Consider the following 22,719-nt stretch of genomic DNA (forward strand, 5'->3'; position numbering starts at 1 on the left):
GACTGTTAGGATGGGACTAGTTCTGTAGGTTAGGATGGGACAGGTTCTGTACAGACGGTTAGGATGGGACTGGTTCTGTAGGTTAGGATGGGACTGGTTCTGTACAGACTGTTAGGATGGGACTGGTTCTGTACAGACGGTTAGGATGGGACTAGTTCTGTAGGTTAGGATGGGACAGGTTCTGTACAGACGGTTAGGATGGGACTGGTTCTGTAGGTTAGGATGGGACTAGTTCTGTACAGACTGTTAGGATGGGACTGGTTCTGTAGGTTAGGATGGGACTGGTTCTGTACAGACTGTTAGGATGGGACTAGTTCTGTAGGTTAGGATGGGACTGGTTCTGTAGGTTAGGATAGGACTGGTTCTGTACAGACTGTTAGGATGGGACTAGTTCTGTAGGTTAGGATGGGACTGGTTCTGTACAGACTGTTAGGATGGGACTGGTTCTGTACAGACTGTTAGGATGGGACTGGTTCTGTACAGACTGTTAGGATGGGACTAGTTCTGCACAGACTGTTAGGATGGGACTGGTTCTGTACAGACTGTTAGGATGGGACTAGTTCTGTAGGTTAGGATGGGACTGGTTCTGTAGGTTAGGATAGGACTGGTTCTGTACAGACTGTTAGGATGGGACTAGTTCTGTAGGTTAGGATGGGACTGGTTCTGTACAGACTGTTAGGATGGGACTAGTTCTGTACAGACTGTTAGGATGGGACTAGTTCTTTACAGACTGTTAGGATGGGACTGGTTCTGTAGGTTAGGATGGGACTGGTTCTGTACAGACTGTTAGGATGGGACTAGTTCTGTAGGTTTGGATGGGACTGGTTCTGTAGGTTAGGATGGGACTGGTTCTGTAGGTTAGGATGGGACTAGTTCTGTACAGACTGTTAGGATGGGACTGGTTCTGTACAGACTGTTAGGATGGGACTGGTTCTGTACAGACGGTTAGGATGGGACTGGTTCTGTAGGTTAGGATGGGACTGGTTCTGTAGGTTAGGATGGGACTGGTTCTGTACAGACTGTTAGGATGGGACTAGTTCTGTAGGTTAGGATGGGACTGGTTCTGTACAGACTGTTAGGATAGGACTAGTTCTGTAGGTTTGGATGGGACTGGTTCTGTAGGTTAGGATGGGACTGGTTCTGTAGGTTAGGATGGGACTAGTTCTGTACAGACTGTTAGGATGGGACTGGTTCTGTACAGACTGTTAGGATGAGACTAGTTCTGTACAGACTGTTAGGATGGGACTGGTTCTGTAGGCTAGGATGGGACTGGTTCTGTACAGACTGTTAGGATGGGACTGGTTCTGTACAGACGGTTAGGATGGGACTAGTTCTGTAGGTTAGGATGGGACAGGTTCTGTACAGACGGTTAGGATGGGACTGGTTCTGTAGGTTAGGATGGGACTAGTTCTGTACAGACTGTTAGGATGGGACTGGTTCTGTAGGTTAGGATGGGACTGGTTCTGTACAGACTGTTAGGATGGGACTAGTTCTGTAGGTTAGGATGGGACTGGTTCTGTACAGACTGTTAGGATGGGACTAGTTCTGTAGGTTAGGATGGGACTGGTTCTGTACAGACTGTTAGGATGGGACTAGTTCTGTAGGTTAGGCTGGGACTGGTTCTGTAGGTTAGGATGGGACTGGTTCTGTACAGACTGTTAGGATGGGACTAGTTCTGTACAGACTGTTAGGATGGGACTGGTTCTGTACAGACTGTTAGGATAGGACTAGTTCTGTAGGTTAGGATGGGACTGGTTCTGTACAGACTGTTAGGATGGGACTGGTTCTGTAGGTTTGGATGGGACTGGTTCTGTAGGTTAGGATGGGACTGGTTCTGTAGGTTAGGATGGGACTAGTTCTGTACAGACTGTTAGGATGGGACTGGTTCTGTACAGACTGTTAAGATGGGACTAGTTCTGTACAGACTGTTAGGATAGGACTGGTTCTGTAGGTTAGGATGGGACTAGTTCTGTAGGTTAGGATGGACTAGTTCTGTAGGTTAGGATGGGACTGGTTCTGTAGGTTAGGATGGGACTGGTTCTGTACAGACTGTTAGGATGGGACTAGTTCTGTAGGTTAGGATGGGACTGGTTCTGTACAGACTGTTAGGATGGGACTAGTTCTGCACAGACTGTTAGGATGGGACTGGTTCTGTACAGACTGTTAGGACGGGACTAGTTCTGTAGGTTAGGATGGGACTGGTTCTGTAGGTTAGGATAGGACTGGTTCTGTACAGACTGTTAGGATGGGACTAGTTCTGTACAGACTGTTAGGATGGGACTAGTTCTTTACAGACTGTTAGGATGGGACTGGTTCTGTACAGACTGTTAGGATGGGACTGGTTCTGTAGGTTAGGATGGGACTGGTTCTGTAGGTTAGGATGGGACTGGTTCTGTAGGTTAGGATGGGACTGGTTCTGTACAGACGGTTAGGATGGGACTGGTTCTGTAGGTTAGGATGGGACTGGTTCTGTACAGACTGTTAGGATGGGACTGGTTCTGTACAGACTGTTAGGATGGGACTAGTTCTGTAGGTTAGGATGGGACTGGTTCTGTAGGTTAGGATGGGACTGGTTCTGTAGGTTAGGATGGGACTGGTTCTGTACAGACTGTTAGGATGGGACTGGTTCTGTAGGTTAGGATGGGACTGGTTCTGTACAGACTGTTAGGATGGGACTGGTTCTGTACAGACTGTTAGGATGGGACTAGTTCTGTAGGTTAGGATGGGACTGGTTCTGTACAGACTGTTAGGATGGGACTGGTTCTGTACAGACTGTTAGGATGGGACTGGTTCTGTAGGTTAGGATGGGACTGGTTCTGTAGGTTAGGATGGGACTGGTTCTGTACAGACTGTTAGGATGGGACTGGTTCTGTAGGTTAGGATGGGACTGGTTCTGTACAGACGGTTAGGATGGGACTGGTTCTGTAGGTTAGGATGGGACTAGTTCTGTACAGACGGTTAGGATGGGACTGGTTCTGTACAGACGGTTAGGATGGGACTGGTTCTGTAGGTTAGGATAGGACTGGTTCTGTAGGTTAGGATGGGACTAGTTCTGTACAGACGGTTAGGATGGGACTGGTTCTGTACAGACTGTTAGGATGAGACTGGTTCTGTACAGACGGTTAGGATGAGACTGGTTCTGTACAGACGGTTAGGATGGGACTGGTTCTGTACAGACGGTTAGGATGGGACTGGTTCTGTACAGACGGTTAGGATGGGACTGGTTCTGTAGGTTAGGATAGGACTGGTTCTGTAGGTTAGGATGGGACTAGTTCTGTACAGACGGTTAGGATGGGACTGGTTCTGTACAGACGGTTAGGATGGGACTGGTTCTGTAGGTTAGGATGGGACTGGTTCTGTAGGTTAGGATGGGACTGGTTCTGTACAGACTGTTAGGATGGGACTAGTTCTGTAGGTTAGGATGGGACTGGTTCTGTACAGACTGTTAGGATGGGACTAGTTCTGTACAGACTGTTAGGATGGGACTAGTTCTTTACAGACTGTTAGGATGGGACTGGTTCTGTACAGACTGTTAGGATGGGACTAGTTCTGTAGGGTAGGATGGGACTGGTTCTGTACAGACTGTTAGGATGGGACTAGTTCTGCACAGACTGTTAGGATGGGACTGGTTCTGTACAGACTGTTAGGACGGGACTAGTTCTGTAGGTTAGGATGGGACTGGTTCTGTAGGTTAGGATGGGACTGGTTCTGTACAGACTGTTAGGATGGGACTAGTTCTGTACAGACTGTTAGGATGGGACTAGTTCTTTACAGACTGTTAGGATGGGACTGGTTCTGTACAGACTGTTAGGATGGGACTAGTTCTGTAGGGTAGGATGGGACTGGTTCTGTACAGACTGTTAGGATGGGACTGGTTCTGTACAGACTGTTAGGATGGGACTGGTTCTGTAGGTTAGGATGGGACTGGTTCTGTACAGACTGTTAGGATGGGACTAGTTCTGTACAGACGGTTAGGATGGGACTGGTTCTGTAGGTTAGGATGGGACTGGTTCTGTAGGTTAGGATGGGACTGGTTCTGTACAGACTGTTAGGATGGGACTGGTTCTGTACAGACGGTTAGGATAGGACTGGTTCTGTACAGACGGTTAGGATGGGACTGGTTCTGTACAGACTGTTAGGATGGGACTAGTTCTGTAGGTTAGGATGGGACTGGTTCTGTACAGACTGTTAGGATGGGACTGGTTCTGTACAGACGGTTAGGATGGGACTGGTTCTGTACAGACTGTTAGGATGGGACTGGTTCTGTACAGGCTGTTAGGATGGGACTGGTTCTGTACAGACTGTTAGGATAGGACTAGTTCTGTACAGACTGTTAGGATGGGACTGGTTCTGTACAGACTGTTAGGATGGGACTGGTTCTGTAGGTTAGGATGGGACTGGTTCTGTAGGTTAGGATGGGACTGGTTCTGTACAGACTGTTAGGATGGGACTGGTTCTGTACAGACGGTTAGGATAGGACTGGTTCTGTAGGTTAGGATGGGACTGGTTCTGTACAGACTGTTAGGATGGGACTAGTTCTGTAGGTTAGGATGGGACTGGTTCTGTACAGACTGTTAGGATGGGACTGGTTCTGTAGGTTAGGATAGGACTGGTTCTGTACAGACGTTTAGGATGGGACTGGTTCTGTAGGTTAGGATGGGACTGGTTCTGTAGGTTAGGATGGGACTAGTTCTGTACAGACGGTTAGGATGGGACTGGTTCTGTACAGACGGTTAGGATGGGACTGGTTCTGTAGGTTAGGATGGGACTGGTTCTGTAGGTTAGGATGGGACTGGTTCTGTACAGACGGTTAGGATGGGACTGGTTCTGTAGGTTAGGATGGGACTAGTTCTGTACAGACGGTTAGGATGGGACTGGTTCTGTAGGTTAGGATAGGACTGGTTCTGTACAGACGTTTAGGATGGGACTGGTTCTGTAGGTTAGGATGGGACTGGTTCTGTAGGTTAGGATGGGACTAGTTCTGTACAGACGGTTAGGATGGGACTGGTTCTGTACAGACGGTTAGGATGGGACTGGTTCTGTAGGTTAGGATGGGACTGGTTCTGTAGGTTAGGATGGGACTGGTTCTGTACAGACGGTTAGGATGGGACTGGTTCTGTAGGTTAGGATGGGACTAGTTCTGTACAGACGGTTAGGATGGGACTGGTTCTGTACAGACGGTTAGGATGGGACTGGTTCTGTAGGTTAGGATGGGACTGGTTCTGTAGGTTAGGATGGGACTGGTTCTGTACAGACTGTTAGGATGGGACTGGTTCTGTACAGACTGTTAGGATGGGACTAGTTCTGTAGGTTAGGATGGGACTGGTTCTGTAGGTTAGGATGGGACTAGTTCTGTACAGACGGTTAGGATGGGACTGGTTCTGTACAGACGGTTAGGATGGGACTAGTTCTGTAGGTTAGGATGGGACAGGTTCTGTAGGTTAGGATGGGACTGGTTCTGTAGGTTAGGATGGGACTGGTTCTGTACAGACTGTTAGGATGGGACTGGTTCTGTACAGACGGTTAGGATGGGACTGGTTCTGTAGGTTAGGATGGGACTGGTTCTGTAGGTTAGGATGGGACTAGTTCTGTACAGACTGTTAGGATGGGACTAGTTCTGTACAGACTGTTAGGATGGGACTGGTTCTGTACAGACTGTTAGGATGGGACTGGTTCTGTACAGACGGTTAGGATGGGACTAGTTCTGTACAGACTGTTAGGATGGGACTGGTTCTGTACAGACTGTTAGGATGGGACTGGTTCTGTAGGTTAGGATGGGACTGGTTCTGTACAGACGGTTAGGATGGGACTGGTTCTGTATAGACGGTTAGGATGGGACTGGTTCTGTAGGTTAGGATGGGACTGGTTCTGTAGGTTAGGATGGGACTAGTTCTGTACAGACTGTTAGGATGGGACTGGTTCTGTACAGACTGTTAGGATGGGACTGGTTCTGTACAGACTGTTAGGATGGGACTAGTTCTGTACAGACTGTTAGGATGGGACTAGTTCTGTAGGTTAGGATGGGACTGGTTCTGTACAGACTGTTAGGATGGGACTGGTTCTGTAGGTTAGGATGGGACTAGTTCTGTAGGTTAGGATGGGACTAGTTCTGTACAGACGGTTAGGATGGGACTGGTTCTGTACAGACTGTTAGGATGGGACTAGTTCTGTACAGACTGTTAGGATGGGACTGGTTCTGTACAGACGGTTAGGATGGGACTAGTTCTGTACAGACGGTTAGGATGGGACTGGTTCTGTAGGTTAGGATAGGACTGGTTCTGTAGGTTAGGATGGGACTAGTTCTGTACAGACGGTTAGGATGGGACTGGTTCTGTACAGACGGTTAGGATGGGACTGGTTCTGTAGGTTAGGATGGGTCTAGTTCTGTACAGACTGTTAGGATGGGACTGGTTCTGTAGGTTAGGATGGGACTGGTTCTGTACAGACTGTTAGGATGGGACTGGTTCTGTACAGACTGTTAGGATGGGACTAGTTCTGTAGGTTAGGATGGGACTAGTTCTGTACAGACGGTTAGGATGGGACTGGTTCTGTACAGACGGTTAGGATGGGACTAGTTCTGTATGTTAGGATGGGACAGGTTCTTTACAGACTGTTAGGATGGGACTGGTTCTGTACAAACTGTTAGGATGGGACTGGTTCTGTAGGTTAGGATGGGACTAGTTCTGTACAGACGGTTAGGATGGGACTGGTTCTGTACAGACGGTTAGGATGGGACTAGTTCTGTAGGTTAGGATGGGACAGGTTCTGTACAGACTGTTAGGATGGGACTGGTTCTGTACAAACTGTTAGGATGGGACTAGTTCTGTAGGTTAGGATGGGACAGGTTCTGTACAGACTGTTAGGATGGGACTGGTTCTGTACAGACGGTTAGGATGGGACTGGTTCTGTACAGACTGTTAGGCTACTCTTTAGAAGATCTCTAAGGAAGCTGAATCAGCACATTGAAGTCTCTTGAGATCATCAGCTCCAATTGCAGGGTTGGGACGATACCAATATTGCGATTCTCGTTAGTATCGTAGCAAGGAAACAAAACACGAAGCGAACGTGACTTATTTAGGAAAACAGTAGGGCTGGGAATTTGCCAGGGACGTCACGATTCTATATGTATTGTGATTGTCACGATTCTATATGTATTGTGATTGTCACGATTCTATATGTATTGTGATTGTCACGATTCTATATGTATTGTGATTGTCACGATTCTATATGTATTGTGATTGTCACGATTCTATATGTATTGTGATTGTCACGATTCTATATGTATTGTGATTGTCACGATTCTATATGTATTGCGATTCGATACTGTGATTTCATTGCGATTCGGTGTTCCAAACATGCATGTATTGCTCACCATATGTCTGCTGCAGAGGGACAAGAGAGAGTCATGAGAAGATGATCAATCATGGCAATAAAATGGCTGTAAACAAATTGTCTCCCTATTTTAAAAAGAAGCTGGAGAACAAGCTATGAAGGAAAAAATGCTGGAGTTTTGGTACAGCCAACTATCACAAAAATAATATTGAGATATTGTCAAAACGATACAATATATTGTCAAAAATAATATCCTGAGATATAACTATATACGTCCCCCGTCCCCCGTCCCCCCGTCCTCGTTCGCCCCCCGTCCGTCCCCGTCCCCGTCCCCGTCCCAGTCCCCCCGTCCTCGCCCCCCCGTCCCCTTCGTCCCCGTCCCCTTCGTCCCCGTCCCAGTCCCCCGTCCTCGCCTCCCCGTCCCCTTCGTCCCCGTCCCCGTCCCAGTCCCCCGTCCTCGCCTCCCCCGTCCCCTTCGTCCCCTTCGTCCCCTTCGTCCCCTGTCCCAGTCCCCCGTCCCCGTCCCCCCCCGTCAAAGAAAAACAGCTCTAATGTTGGAAGCAGACATCATTCTATTGTCAGCCAGAGTCAAATGCATGTCTTTTCCATGCTACAGCACACAATATTTTACATCATACAGCTGGTTTTTAAAGGAACGAATAGTTTCATCTGCTTCATGTTTTTCATTTTAGCCATGGGGGGACAGAAATAGCGTGATACTTCTATTGTCCTATCCCTACTGGTTTGTTTCTCAAGGCTTAATGTAAACATGTTGTTTACTTTGTACTGTAGGCTAAACACTTTATGGGCAAGGCATTTTATAGATTATTTTTTCTTTTTTCTCTCTGCTAATCAATATTTCTTAAACATATATATTTTTTTAAATACCTTTTAACTTAGGTTATTCAATACCTTTTTCAAAATGATTCATGGACAGTGTACTTTTTTTTTGTATAGACAGACTAAGTACAAAGGCGGGAGCGATTATTGGCTGAAACGGCAATAGTTTGCATTTCCTCTGGTATTCCAAAACAGTGTGTTCATTGTAGCCGTAAAAGTAGGCTGAGGCCTACTCAACCATAGTTGAGACATCAATCTGACAGAAGGCTTTCTTTGTCTCCCACTTAACAAAAATGTGGATGAAGCATTTTCAGACATCTACAACTGTTCTGTTTTTTTTATGATTCATCCTGCATCTTTTATAGAATAACAAAAGCTACAAAACTCTGAAAGGTCTATTGAAGCGTGCAGCCAACACTCAATCCAACATTTTTTGACGTAAACAATTAGCCTAGCAATTAGGCTAAACTTCCATACTGTATCTGTAAGAAGTGGCAAGTTGTTAAAGCAGAAATATATATGCTGGATCTGTGTTATTCTCGTCTATTGTCGTTGTGTCTGTGTGTAACGTCCTGATTGTGTTTTTAGGAGTCATTATAACCATCTTATCCTATATTATCTGATCTCATAATTCTCTCTATAGATAATCCGCCATAACTAATATTCTTAACTGAGAGCAGCTTTTAGCATTGAGCCTCTGTCAACAGTGACAAGCTCACCAGGAGTCATGTAGCGAGATGCTTAATTCCACAGCACTGCGCAGTCAATGCATAGAGGTGTTCTTTGATGTCTCTGAATGGTCCTGTTTGTTGAAGTGGAGGAGTGTGTGTGTGTGGTGAACTAGATGTCAGGAGAAGGGAGGGGGGGTATCAGGAGAGGGGGGGTATCAGGAGGAGGGGGAGGGGTATCAGGAGAGGGGGGGTATCAGGAGAGGGGGGGTATCAGGAGGAGTGGAAGGGGGGGTCAGGAGGAGGGGGAGGGGTATCAGGAGAGGGGGGGTATCAGGAGAGGGGGGTATCAGGAGGAGGGGGAGGGGTATCAGCAGAGGGGGGGTATCAGGAGAGGGGGGTATCAGGAGGAGGGGGAGGGGTATCAGGAGAGGGGGGTATCAGGAGAGGGGGGTATCAGGAGGAGGGGAGGGGTATCAGCAGAGGGGGGTATCAGGAGAGGGGGGGTATCAGGAGGAGGGGAAGGGGGGTCAGGAGGAGGGGGAGGGGTATCAGCAGAGGGGGGTATCAGGAGAGGGGGGTATCAGGAGGAGGGGAAGGGGGGGTCAGGAGGAGGGGGAGGGGTATCAGGAGAGGGGGGTATCAGGAGGGTAGTTGTGTGATTCTGAGCCTGATCTTGAAACCCTGTGGTTAAAAACATTGTTTAGGCCTGTATATTGTTATTACTAGTGAAGGTAGCCAAGTGAATGGCCCCTTTTTTTCCCCAACTGTAAAGTTAGGCCTACTTATAAATCAACCGATTTTTAACAACACACTGGCTTATCCAGTCATTATTTAGGCCTATCCATTGGCATTGAGGTGTTTTAACGTAGGCCACCTAGAACAGTTCTGAATGCACCAGCAAACCACATTGATAATGAACTAAAATACCTTTTTTTTAATATCTGGTAGCCTTTAGCATAGAGGAAAGACTTGTTATAATATAGGCCTGTACCAGGTCAGATGTTTCCAGGGCGATGGAGTTCATTTCCTAGTGTGTTCAACATGAAAGGGTGTCTGCCATGTAGGATGATGTATCCCAAATGGCACCTTATTCCCTATATAGTGCACTATTTTCCCTATAGACCCTGGTCAAAAGTAGTGCACTAAATACAGAATAGGTTGTCATTTGGAACGTAAACAAATGACTGGTTTGCCATTTTAAAATGGACTCTTTTTTTCTCCCTTCTTTTTCTCATATCGCAAGATATCCTTATCGCAAGATATCCTTAATCCTTATCGCAAGATATCCTTATCGCAAGATATCCTTAATCCTTATCGCAAGATATCCTTATCGCAAGATATCCTTAATCCTTATCGCAAGATATCCTTATCGCAAGATATCCTTAATCCTTATCGCAAGATATCCTTATCGCAAGATATCCTTAATCCTTATCGCAACATATCCTTATCGCAAGATATCCTTAATCCTTATCTCAAGATATCCTTATCGCAAGATATCCTTAATCCTTATCGCAAGATATCCTTATCGCAAGATATCCTTATCGCAAGATATCCTTAATCCTTATCGCAAGATATCCTTATCGCAAGATATCCTTATCGCAAGATATCCTTAATCCTTATCGCAAGATATCCTTATCGCAAGATATCCTTAATCCTTATCGCAAGATATCCTTATCGCAAGATATCCTTAATCCTTATCGCAACATATCCTTATCGCAAGATATCCTTAATCCTTATCTCAAGATATCCTTATCGCAAGATATCCTTAATCCTTATCGCAAGATATCCTTATCGCAAGATATCCTTATCGCAAGATATCCTTAATCCTTATCGCAAGATATCCTTATCGCAAGATATCCTTAATCCTTATCGCAAGATATCCTTATCGCAAGATATCCTTAATCCTTATCGCAAGATATCCTTATCGCAAGCTTTCCTTAATCCTTATCGCAACATATCCTTATCGCAAGATATCCTTAATCCTTATCGCAAGATATCCTTAATCCTTATCGCAAGATATCCTTATCGCAAGATATCCTTATCGCAAGATATCCTTAATCCTTATCGCAAGATATCCTTATCGCAAGATATCCTTATCGCAAGATATCCTTAATCCATATCGCAAGATATCCTTATCGCAAGATGTCCTTATCACATTCAACATGTTGAAACGTCACTCAGCTGTGCGTAAAGTACATTTTTATTAGTTGACTCTCTTGCGGCTGCTTCCGCAAAAACACACCAAGCCCCGCCCCCTGTCACTCAAGCAGCTCAGCTCCTCCTCTTCTCTGTTAGTCACTATCAGTTTGCACGCTGTTCTGTTAGGTCATGCAGTCAACCCGATTTTGGTCCAAACAAGGAACAATGCTGCTTTCATCTTTTGCTTTTTAATAGGCGCGTTCCACACTGCGCCTTAGCCCAGGGCTTAAAGCGAGTGTTCACACTTGTACATTGTAAAGTGGGATAGCACCAACCTTAGCCCAGGGCTTAAAGCGAGTGTTCACACTTGTACATTGTAAAGTGGGATAGCACCAACCTTAGCCCAGGGTTCACCCCCCCAACAAAAAAACACGGTGCCAAAATAGCCGGTGTGAAATGGGGGTCGAAAACAACACCTAGAATGCGTCCAATCACCATATGCTGGTGATGGCTGTATGCTGGTGATGGCTGTATGCTGGTGATGGCTGTATGCTGGTGATGGCTGTATGCTGGTGATGGCTGTAATACGTTTTGTGCATTTATTTTGATAAGTCAATTTTATATTATCTAATCCTTCCATTTGAGGACAGAAACCAAAATATTTTAATTTGTGCAATAACATTGGTTGCCATGACTTACAAAAATGGTTGCTATGCAGGCTGGCTAATGTCTTCTCACTTAAAACTAAAGCTACAAACTCAACAGCTGGAAGGGCAGAAAACGCTCCGTTTCCCTCTGTATTCATAGCTTTTGTATTGACATTTTTAATTGGATATATCCATAATAATAATAATAATAATAATACTGTTGCATGATTTCAACCTGGATCACAAAAGTCGATGTCTCATTCGTTCACAGCATTCTCTGTACAGGGGCGAGATCAACATTTTTTTAAAGTGAAACATTGTTTCCGATGTCGGACAGGTAAGACAGCAAGGTTTATACAAACCATCACTGTTGGAAATCAATTGTTAGGCCAGAAGCAGAGGACTTCACGTCTTAATAAATACCTTATTGTTTAGAACATTGGTCACGTTGCAGAGAGAGAATGTTGGTTGCATGTTGTGTTTGTCCGTTATTCTATGGCTTTGGAATACAAGTGTGAATACTTAGCCCAGGGCTAAAGCTTAGCCCAGGGTTAACAAATGCTTGTGTGAACACAAGCTAAGATAGCCCGGTGACAGTCTAGCCTGGGGGATAAGATAGCACGGGGACAGTCTAGCCTGGGGGATAAGCTAGCACAGGGCTAAGCACAATGCGGTGTGAAAAGGCCTAGCGTAAATCATTGTATGTCTAGGATTCCAACAGTTCACCCAAGTGTTTTAATCTAAATTGCAAGTCAAATCGCAATATATATTTTTTTTAAATGGCCCATATCGTGTAACCCTGGATGGACAATGAAGTTATATTCTATTAATGGACCCTTGGTAGGTAGAGTAGTATAGGCCTTGTTTTGTGAACTAGATTTTTGAGAATGTATAAATTTAAAGGTTAAATTAGCTAACCAGCCATGCTTATTCTCTGTTTTTGATAGGGGTAAGCAATGACATCTTCCACCTGGCTAGTGGTATTGAAGACATGAGCCTCTGCTTGTGTCCCAAATGGCGCTGTAAAGTGAAAGTCCCGTTTTGGTACTTTGCCTAGACAATAGAGATGTGGCAGCAGAGGACATGGCTATGCTACTTCTCACAGTTAAACAGCTCTGTTTTCACACTGACCTGTGTCTTTACACTTAAATAGAGGACATGGCTATGCTACTTCTCACAGTTAAACAGCTCTGTTTTCACACTGACCTGTGTCTTTACACTTAAATAGAGGACATGGCTATTCTACTTCTCACAGTTAAACAGCTCTGTTTTCACACTGACCTGTGTCTTTACACTTAAATAGAGGACATTGTTCCTCGTTTTGAGAGCTTTACTTTACTCACTCATTCGTTGTCACCCCCCCCCCTCAACATACACAGTGGCTATGCACGCGTGAACAGACACGCACATACACACAATCACACACAGTCCTCTATTGGTTCAAACACACTCACACATTGACACAGCCTAAGTAAAGGCTTTCGTCCAGACACACCAGACAGAGAAAGACCCAGCATGCACCATTTTGTCTTCTGTTTAAAAAGAGCTAGTGATAATCCCGTCTTCAGGGGAAGTAGAAAGGAGAGTCTGTGGTGCGACGTTAACAAGCCGACACTCCATCTTAACAACTCCACATTTACTGGATCGGAGAAGGGAACCGGTCGAACGGCGCAGAAGGGAACCGGTCGAACGGCGCAGAAGGGAACCGGTGGAACGGCGCAGAAGGGAACCGGTGGAACGGCGCAGAAGAGAACCGGTGGAACGGCGCAGAAGGGAACCGGTGGAACGGCGCAGAAGGGAACCGGTGGAACGGCGCAGAGGGGAACCGGTGGAACGGCGCAGAGGGGAACCGGTGGAACGGCGCAGAGGGGAACCGGTGGAACGGCGCAGAAGGGAAACGGACCCTAACAGTTATTTATTTTTGTCTCCTCAGGACCAGAAAGAAAGAAACCTCAGATGTTTGTTTTTGTGGGTTTTTTGGGGCCTGTTCTGTCAGGTTAGTGAAGGTCAGACAGAATGGGCCATGTGTTTTACTGTGAAGGCCTCCTCACAGAACACAGACGACAACATGCATTCCTTCAATCAGAGCATCAGTAGTCACAATGCTGCCTGCGATGACTCACCGAACTGCACCACTCAGCGTTAGGTTAAGGCCTTTCTTGCTTACGTTGGAGAGACAGAGTGACGTTCACAGGATTGAAATATCTAGATTGATTTTTCACCTGGCAGAAAGGTGGTCTAATGATGTAATGTTTAAATCTTAGAAAGAGACTAGCCCTGTATAGCTGACTCACACACATTTACTGAAAATAAAGTAGCAACCACGCAACACTAGATTACAGGTCTACCTTCCTCATGGTTGGTCCTTTCTGTGGGTCAACATCTCACCAACGGTTTGGGGGGGGGGTAACCTGGAAGCCAGGGCTGGGTTGGGTGTGTAACCTGGAAGCCAGGGCTGGGGTGGGTGTGTAACTAGGAAGCCAGGGCTGGGGTGGGTGTGTAACTAGGAAGCCAGGGCTGGGGTGGGTGTGTAACTAGGAAGCCAGGGCTGGGGTGGGTGTGTAACCTGGAAGCCAGGGCTGGGGTGGGTGTGTAACCTGGAAGCCAGGGCTGGGGTGGGTGTGTAACCTGGAAGCCAGGGCTGGAACTAGGAAGCCAGGGCTGGGGTGGGTGTGTAACTAGGAAGCCAGGGCTGGGGTGGGTGTGTAACCTGGAAGCCAGGGCTGGGGTGGGTGTGTAACCTGGAAGCCAGGGCTGGGGTGGGTGTGTAACCTGGAAGCCAGGGCTGGGTTGGGTGTGTAACCTGGAAGCCAGGGCTGGGGTGGGTGTGTAACTAGGAAGCCAGGGCTGGGGTGGGTGTGTAACTAGGAAGCCAGGGCTGGGGTGGGTGTGTAACCTGGAAGCCAGGGCTGGGGTGGGTGTGTAACCTGGAAGCCAGGGCTGGGGTGGGTGTGTAACCTGGAAGCCAGGGCTGGGGGGAACTAGGAAGCCAGGGCTGGGGTGGGTGTGTAACTAGGAAGCCAGGGCTGGGGTGGGTGTGTAACCTGGAAGCCAGGGCTGGGGTGGGTGTGTAACCTGGAAGCCAGGGCTGGGGTGGGTGTGTAACCTGGAAGCCAGGGCTGGGGTGGGTGTGTAACCTGGAAGCCTGGGCTGGGGTGGGTGTGTAACCTGGAAGCCAGAGCTGGGGTGGGTGTGTAACCAGGAAGCCAGGGCTGGGGTGGGTGCGTAACTAGGAAGCCAGGGCTGGGGTGGGTGCGTAACTAGGAAGCCAGGGCTGGGGTGGGTGCGTAACTAGGAAGCCAGGGCTGGGGTGGGTGCGTAACTAGGAAGCCAGGGCTGGGGTGGGTGCGTAACTAGGAAGCCAGGGCTGGGGTGGGTGCGTAACTAGGAAGCCAGGGCTGGGGTGGGTGCGTAACTAGGAAGCCAGGGCTGGGGTGGGTGCGTAACTAGGAAGCCAGGGCTGGGGTGGGTGCGTAACCTGGAAGCCAAGGCTGGGGTGGGTGTGTAACCTGGAAGCCAGGGCTGGCTGCCAGGCGTGTAACTAGGAAACCAGGGCTGGGGTTGGTGCGTAACTAGGAAGCCAGGGCTGGGGTGGGTGCGTAACTAGGAAGCCAGGGCTGGGGTGGGCGTGTAACTAGGAAGCCAGGGCTGGGGTGGGTGCGTAACTAGGAAGCCAGGGCTGGGGTGGTAGCGTAACTAGGAAGCCAGGGCTGGGGTGGGTGTGTAACTAGGAAGCCAGGGCTGGGGTGGGTGTGTAACTAGGAAGCCAGGGCTGGGGTGGGTGTGTAACCTGGAAGCCAGGGCTGGGGTGGGTGTGTAACCAGGAAGCCAGGGCTGGGGTGGGTGTGTAACTAGGAAGCCAGGGCTGGGGTGGGTGTGTAACTAGGAAGCCAGGGCTGGGGTGGGTGTGTAACCCGGAAGCCAGGGCTGGAACTAGGAAGCCAGGGCTGGGGTGGGTGCGTAACTAGGAAGCCAGGGCTGGGGTGGGTGCGTAACCTGGAAGCCAGGGCTGGGGTGGGTGCGTAACCTGGAAGCCAGGGCTGTGGTGGGTGCGTAACCTGGAAGCCAGGACTGGGGTTGGTGCGTAACTAGGAAGCCAGGGCTGGGGTGGGTGCGTAACTAGGAAGCCAGGGCTGGGGTGGGTGCGTAACTAGGAAGCCAGGGCTGGGGTGGGTGTGTAACCTGGAAGCCAGGGCTGGAACTAGGAAGCCAGGGCTGGGGTGGGTGTGTAACTAGGAAGCCAGGGCTGGGGTGGGTGTGTAACCAGGAAGCCAGGGCTGGCTGCCAGGCACAGTTGAGCTGACCCTGACTCTGGCGACTGAAGCAGCACATCCGATGTGCGACGACAGAGACCTTGTTTGGTTAGTGGCGATAACACGTCAACACCTCAGCTATTATGATGGCTAAGACCGTGGCCACTTTAGTGACACATCACACATCATGTCTGCTTCCCAAATGCGTCCCAGATGTGCCACATCTACAGACAGATGTTCTCTCTTCAACCCTGCCATACATGAAGCATTGTTACAGTAGACCTACTAGCAGAATAACTGTGTAGTCTGTATGCAGCTAAAGGCTATGGTGCTTAGCCTAGCTACATTAGATTTTGTTTTTAGAATGGGTTGTTTTCTCTCTTAATGTTTGTGTCTGTCTGGCACTGAACATTCATTATTGTTTAAAATGATGAACCTACCAGGCTACACGGAGATCGACCTACCAGGCTACACAGAGATCGACCTACCGGGCTGAACGGAGATCGTCCTACCGGGCTGAACGGAGATCGTCCTACCGGGCTGAACGGAGATCGACCTACCAGGCTACACGGAGATCGACCTACCGGGCTGAACGGAGATCGTCCTACCGGGCTGAACGGAGATCGTCCTACCGGGCTACACGGAGATCGACCTACCGGGCTACACAGAGATCGACCTACCGGGCTGATTGGAGATTGTCCTACCGGGCTGAACGGAGATCGTCCTACCGGGCTGAACGGAGATGGTCCTACCGGGCTGAACGGAGATGGTCCTACCGGGCTGAACGGAGATGGTCCTACCGGGCTGAACGGAGATCGTCCTACCGGGCTGCACGGAGATCGTCCTACCGGGCTGAACGGAGATCGTCCTACTGGGCTGAACGGAGATCGTCCTACCGGGCTGAACGGAGATCGTCCTACCGGGCTGAACGGAGTGTAATAGTTTTAGACATCACTTAACACTTTGATGCCTAACAACAAGGACACAGTTCACCATCTAGCCTATGTCTGTATTTAATGTGTATCCTACAACCTTCTATACCATGTTTCTGTGTTCTCAGAGGGGTCTTTTCTGTCAGAGTACCAGATAGCATTCCAGGTTGACCCTTTGGCAGCTCGAGGCAGTTCAGAAATGTTAACCGTTTGTCCTCTTCAGCTCACCCCAAAGCATCCCATTTCACACATGCACGCACGCACGCACGCACACACACACACACACCTTTCCCTACACATGCACACATTTCCTGCTAGCTAGGGCAGGTTGTGGCCTCTCTCCTGGTTCAAACAAACCAGTTGTGCTTTCTACATTTAAAAGGACTTCTGCTGTAGTTCCACTTCACACCTTGACATGTGATGTTTTCTGAAGTGAAGGCTAACGTGTTTTGTCATAGCTACTTTTGGAAGCACTAGCAGACAGCACTCACAGAAATTGGTGTTCTCCGAAACCTTGGGCATTTTACAGCGTTTTGGTGAACAAAAATACAACAAGTAAAATGTTAAATAAATATGATTTGTGTTTTTCAAAGGGAATAGTTTGTTTGCAAAAACAGTTTTGTTTTCTGAGCGAGAGAGAGAGAGAGAGATACCCTTTTTAGAGTTGCAGTAATCCACCCATCCGTCTGTAGTCTCTGTTGTGTTGCCCCCGGGCCTCTTCACTCCTCCATAGCATGTCTAAAACCTTCCCGCTGTATCTGTCTTTAGGCCAGTACACACTAAACAAAGCAGTTGTTTTAATGGAGTTCATCTTGCAGACAGCCTCCCACCACAACTCAATGAGAAAGGGGGAAGACTGTCTTTCCCTGGTTATTTTAAACCTGAATGCTATTGTCATCCCCCTTGCCTTAAAGGAAACATGGCAAATTGTTTTCTCTGCTTCTGCTCCTGCAGATTAGTGCAACACACACACACACACACACACACACACACACACACACACACACACACACACACACACACACACAGATTTCCATCATTGTCTTGAATGCAACAACTGCCGTCCTACTGTAATATTCTGTAACTCCCTGACTCCCTCGCTCCTCGCTCCCTCGCTCCTCGCTCCCTCGCTCCTGACTCCCTCGCTCCTCGCTCCCTCGCTCCTGACTCCCTCGCTCGTCGCTCCCTCGCTCCCTCGCTCCCTCGCTCCTCGCTCCCTCGCTCCTCACTGGTCAGATAACACCGCTATTGCATCTTTCTCTAAAAAGCCATAAACATGAACCTTAATTTAGATTTGTGGATCTTAAATTATCTTAAAGATGGAAACCCATTAGCGAGTTCCTCCAGATGTGAGGTTAACTAGGGTTTAGCAGGGTGTATCAGTGTTCTAGATGTGAGGTTAACTAGGGTTTAGCAGGGTGTATCAGTGTTCTAGATGTGAGGTTAACTAGGGTTTAGCAGGGTGTATCAGTGTTCTAGATGTGAGGTTAACTAGGGTTTAGCAGGGTGTATCAGTGTTCTAGATGTGAGGTTAACTAGGGTTTAGCAGGGTGTATCAGTGTTCTAGATGTGAGGTTAACTAGGGTTTAGCAGGGTGTATCAGTGTTCTAGATGTGAGGTTAACTAGGGTTTAGCAGGGTGTATCAGTGTTCTAGTGAGGTTAACTAGGGTTTAGCAGGGTGTATCAGTGTTCTAGATGTGAGGTTAAGTAGGGTTTAGCAGGGTGTATCAGTGTTCTAGATGTGAGGTTAGCTAGGGTTTAGCAGGGTGTATCAGTGTTCTAGATGTGAGGTTAACTAGGGTTTAGCAGGGTGTATCAGTGTTCTAGATGTGAGGTTAACTAGGGTTTAGCAGGGTGTATCAGTGTTCTAGATGTGAGGTTAACTAGGGTTTAGCAGGGCGTATCAGTGTTCTAGATGTGAGGTTAACTAGGGTTTAGCAGGGTGTATCAGTGTTCTAGATGTGAGGTTACCTAGGGTTTAGCAGGGTGTATCAGTGTTCTAGATGTGAGGTTAACTAGGGTTTAGCAGGGTGTATCAGTGTTCTAGATGTGAGGTTAACTAGGGTTCAGCAGGGTGTATCAGTGTTCCAGTGAGGTTAACTAGGGTTTAGCAGGGCGTATCAGTGTTCTAGATGTGAGGTTAACTAGGGTTTAGCAGGGTGTATCAGTGTTCTAGATGTGAGGTTAACTAGGGTTTAGCAGGGTGTATCAGTGTTCTAGATGTGAGGTTAACTAGGGTTTAGCAGGGTGTATCAGTGTTCTAGATGTGAGGTTACCTAGGGTTTAGCAGGGTGTATCAGTGTTCTAGATGTGAGGTTAACTAGGGTTTAGCAGGGTGTATCAGTGTTCTAGATGTGAGGTTAACTAGGGTTCAGCAGGGTGTATCAGTGTTCCAGTGAGGTTAACTAGGGTTTAGCAGGGCGTATCAGTGTTCTAGATGTGAGGTTAACTAGGGTTTAGCAGGGTGTATCAGTGTTCTAGATGTGAGGTTAACTAGGGTTTAGCAGGGTGTATCAGTGTCCTAGATGTGAGGTTAACTAGGGTTCAGCAGGGTGTATCAGTGTTCCAGTGAGGTTAACTAGGGTTTAGCAGGGTGTATCAGTGTTCTAGATGTGAGGTTAACTAGGGTTTAGCAGGGTGTATCAGTGTTCTAGATGTGAGGTTAACTAGGGTTCAGCAGGGTGTATCAGTGTTCCAGTGAGGTTAACTAGGGTTTAGCAGGGCGTATCAGTGTTCTAGATGTGAGGTTAACTAGGGTTTAGCAGGGTGTATCAGTGTTCTAGATGTGAGGTTAACTAGGGTTTAGCAGGGTGTATCAGTGTCCTAGATGTGAGGTTAACTAGGGTTCAGCAGGGTGTATCAGTGTTCCAGTGAGGTTAACTAGGGTTTAGCAGGGCGTATCAGTGTTCTAGATGTGAGGTTAACTAGGGTTTAGCAGGGTGTATCAGTGTTCTAGATGTGAGGTTACCTAGGGTTTAGCAGGGTGTATCAGTGTTCTAGATGTGAGGTTACCTAGGGTTTAGCAGGGTGTATCAGTGTTCTAGATGTGAGGTTACCTAGGGTTTAGCAGGGTGTATCAGTGTTCTAGATGTGAGGTTACCTAGGGTTTAGCAGGGTGTATCAGTGTTCTAGATGTGAGGTTAACTAGGGTTTAGCAGGGTGTATCAGTGTTCTAGATGTGAGGTTAACTAGGGTTTAGCAGGGCGTATCAGTGTTCTAGATGTGAGGTTAACTAGGGTTTAGCAGGGTGTATCAGTGTTCTAGATGTGAGGTTACCTAGGGTTTAGCAGGGTGTATCAGTGTTCTAGATGTGAGGTTAACTAGGGTTTAGCAGGGTGTATCAGTGTTCTAGATGTGAGGTTAACTAGGGTTTAGCAGGGTGTATCAGTGTTCTAGATGTGAGGTTAACTAGGGTTTAGCAGGGCGTATCAGTGTTCTAGATGTGAGGTTAACTAGGGTTTAGCAGGGTGTATCAGTGTTCTAGATGTGAGGTTACCTAGGGTTTAGCAGGGTGTATCAGTGTTCTAGATGTGAGGTTAACTAGGGTTTAGCAGGGTGTATCAGTGTTCTAGATGTGAGGTTAACTAGGGTTCAGCAGGGTGTATCAGTGTTCCAGTGAGGTTAACTAGGGTTTAGCAGGGCGTATCAGTGTTCTAGATGTGAGGTTAACTAGGGTTTAGCAGGGTGTATCAGTGTTCTAGATGTGAGGTTACCTAGGGTTTAGCAGGGTGTATCAGTGTTCTAGATGTGAGGTTACCTAGGGTTTAGCAGGGTGTATCAGTGTTCTGGATGTGAGGTTAACTAGGGTTTAGCAGGGTGTATCAGTGTTCTAGATGTGAGGTTAACTAGGGTTTAGCAGGGTGTATCAGTGTTCTAGATGTGAGGTTAACTAGGGTTTAGCAGGGTGTATCAGTGTTCTAGATGTGAGGTTACCTAGGGTTTAGCAGGGTGTATCAGTGTTCTAGATGTGAGGTTAACTAGGGTTTAGCAGGGTGTATCAGTGTTCTAGATGTGAGGTTAACTAGGGTTCAGCAGGGTGTATCAGTGTTCTAGATGTGAGGTTACCTAGGGTTTAGCAGGGTGTATCAGTGTTCTAGATGTGAGGTTACCTAGGGTTTAGCAGGGTGTATCAGTGTTCTAGATGTGAGGTTAACTAGGGTTTAGCAGGGTGTATCAGTGTTCTAGATGTGATGTTAACTAGGGTTCAGCATGGTGTATCAGTGTTCCAGTGAGGTTAACTAGGGTTTAGCAGGGTGTATCAGTGTTCTAGATGTGAGGTTACCTAGGGTTTAGCAGGGTGTATCAGTGTTCTAGATGTGAGGTTAACTAGGGTTTAGCAGGGTGTATCAGTGTTCTAGATGTGAGGTTAACTAGGGTTTAGCAGGGTGTATCAGTGTTCTAGATGTGAGGTTAACTAGGGTTTAGCAGGGCGTATCAGTGTTCTAGATGTGAGGTTAACTAGGGTTTAGCAGGGTGTATCCGTGTTCTAGATGTGAGGTTACCTAGGGTTTAGCAGGGTGTATCAGTGTTCTAGATGTGAGGTTAACTAGGGTTTAGCAGGGTGTATCAGTGTTCTAGATGTGAGGTTAACTAGGGTTCAGCAGGGTGTATCAGTGTTCCAGTGAGGTTAACTAGGGTTTAGCAGGGCGTATCAGTGTTCTAGATGTGAGGTTAACTAGGGTTTAGCAGGGTGTATCAGTGTTCTAGATGTGAGGTTAACTAGGGTTTAGCAGGGTGTATCAGTGTTCTAGATGTGAGGTTAACTAGGGTTTAGCAGGGTGTATCAGTGTTCTAGATGTGAGGTTACCTAGGGTTTAGCAGGGTGTATCAGTGTTCTAGATGTGAGGTTAACTAGGGTTTAGCAGGGTGTATCAGTGTTCTAGATGTGAGGTTAACTAGGGTTCAGCAGGGTGTATCAGTGTTCCAGTGAGGTTAACTAGGGTTTAGCAGGGCGTATCAGTGTTCTAGATGTGAGGTTAACTAGGGTTTAGCAGGGTGTATCAGTGTTCTAGATGTGAGGTTACCTAGGGTTTAGCAGGGTGTATCAGTGTTCTAGATGTGAGGTTACCTAGGGTTTAGCAGGGTGTATCAGTGTTCTAGATGTGAGGTTACCTAGGGTTTAGCAGGGTGTATCAGTGTTCTAGATGTGAGGTTAACTAGGGTTTAGCAGGGCGTATCAGTGTTCTAGATGTGAGGTTAACTAGGGTTTAGCAGGGTGTATCAGTGTTCTAGATGTGAGGTTACCTAGGGTTTAGCAGGGTGTATCAGTGTTCTAGATGTGAGGTTAACTAGGGTTTAGCAGGGTGTATCAGTGTTCTAGATGTGAGGTTAACTAGGGTTCAGCAGGGTGTATCAGTGTTCCAGTGAGGTTAACTAGGGTTTAGCAGGGCGTATCAGTGTTCTAGATGTGAGGTTAACTAGGGTTTAGCAGGGTGTATCAGTGTTCTAGATGTGAGGTTACCTAGGGTTTAGCAGGGTGTATCAGTGTTCTAGATGTGAGGTTACCTAGGGTTTAGCAGGGTGTATCAGTGTTCTGGATGTGAGGTTAACTAGGGTTTAGCAGGGTGTATCAGTGTTCTAGATGTGAGGTTAACTAGGGTTTAGCAGGGTGTATCAGTGTTCTAGATGTGAGGTTAACTAGGGTTTAGCAGGGTGTATCAGTGTTCTAGATGTGAGGTTACCTAGGGTTTAGCAGGGTGTATCAGTGTTCTAGATGTGAGGTTAACTAGGGTTTAGCAGGGTGTATCAGTGTTCTAGATGTGAGGTTAACTAGGGTTCAGCAGGGTGTATCAGTGTTCTAGATGTGAGGTTACCTAGGGTTTAGCAGGGTGTATCAGTGTTCTAGATGTGAGGTTACCTAGGGTTTAGCAGGGTGTATCAGTGTTCTAGATGTGAGGTTAACTA

At 47.4% G+C, this 22,719-nt stretch overlaps 1 protein-coding gene across 5 annotated transcripts in view; it reads left to right on the plus strand.

The window, feature by feature from the left end:
- LOC106565061 (dystroglycan 1) overlaps positions 1-22,719 on the plus strand; it is a 106,039-nt gene that overhangs the window by 9,522 nt on the left and 73,798 nt on the right. The window contains exon 1 of one of the 5 annotated variants that reach the window (XM_014131688.2): positions 16,487-16,817. The exons of the other annotated variants lie outside the window; for them this stretch is intronic. The gene's annotated coding sequence lies outside the window, so the exon portion shown is untranslated. Of the gene's footprint in view, positions 1-16,486; positions 16,818-22,719 lie in introns of those variants that run through there. 5 annotated transcript variants of the gene reach the window in all.

Source organism: Salmo salar, chromosome ssa12 (assembly GCF_905237065.1).
Source record: "Salmo salar chromosome ssa12, Ssal_v3.1, whole genome shotgun sequence".
Taxonomy (NCBI): Eukaryota; Metazoa; Chordata; class Actinopteri; order Salmoniformes; family Salmonidae; genus Salmo; species Salmo salar.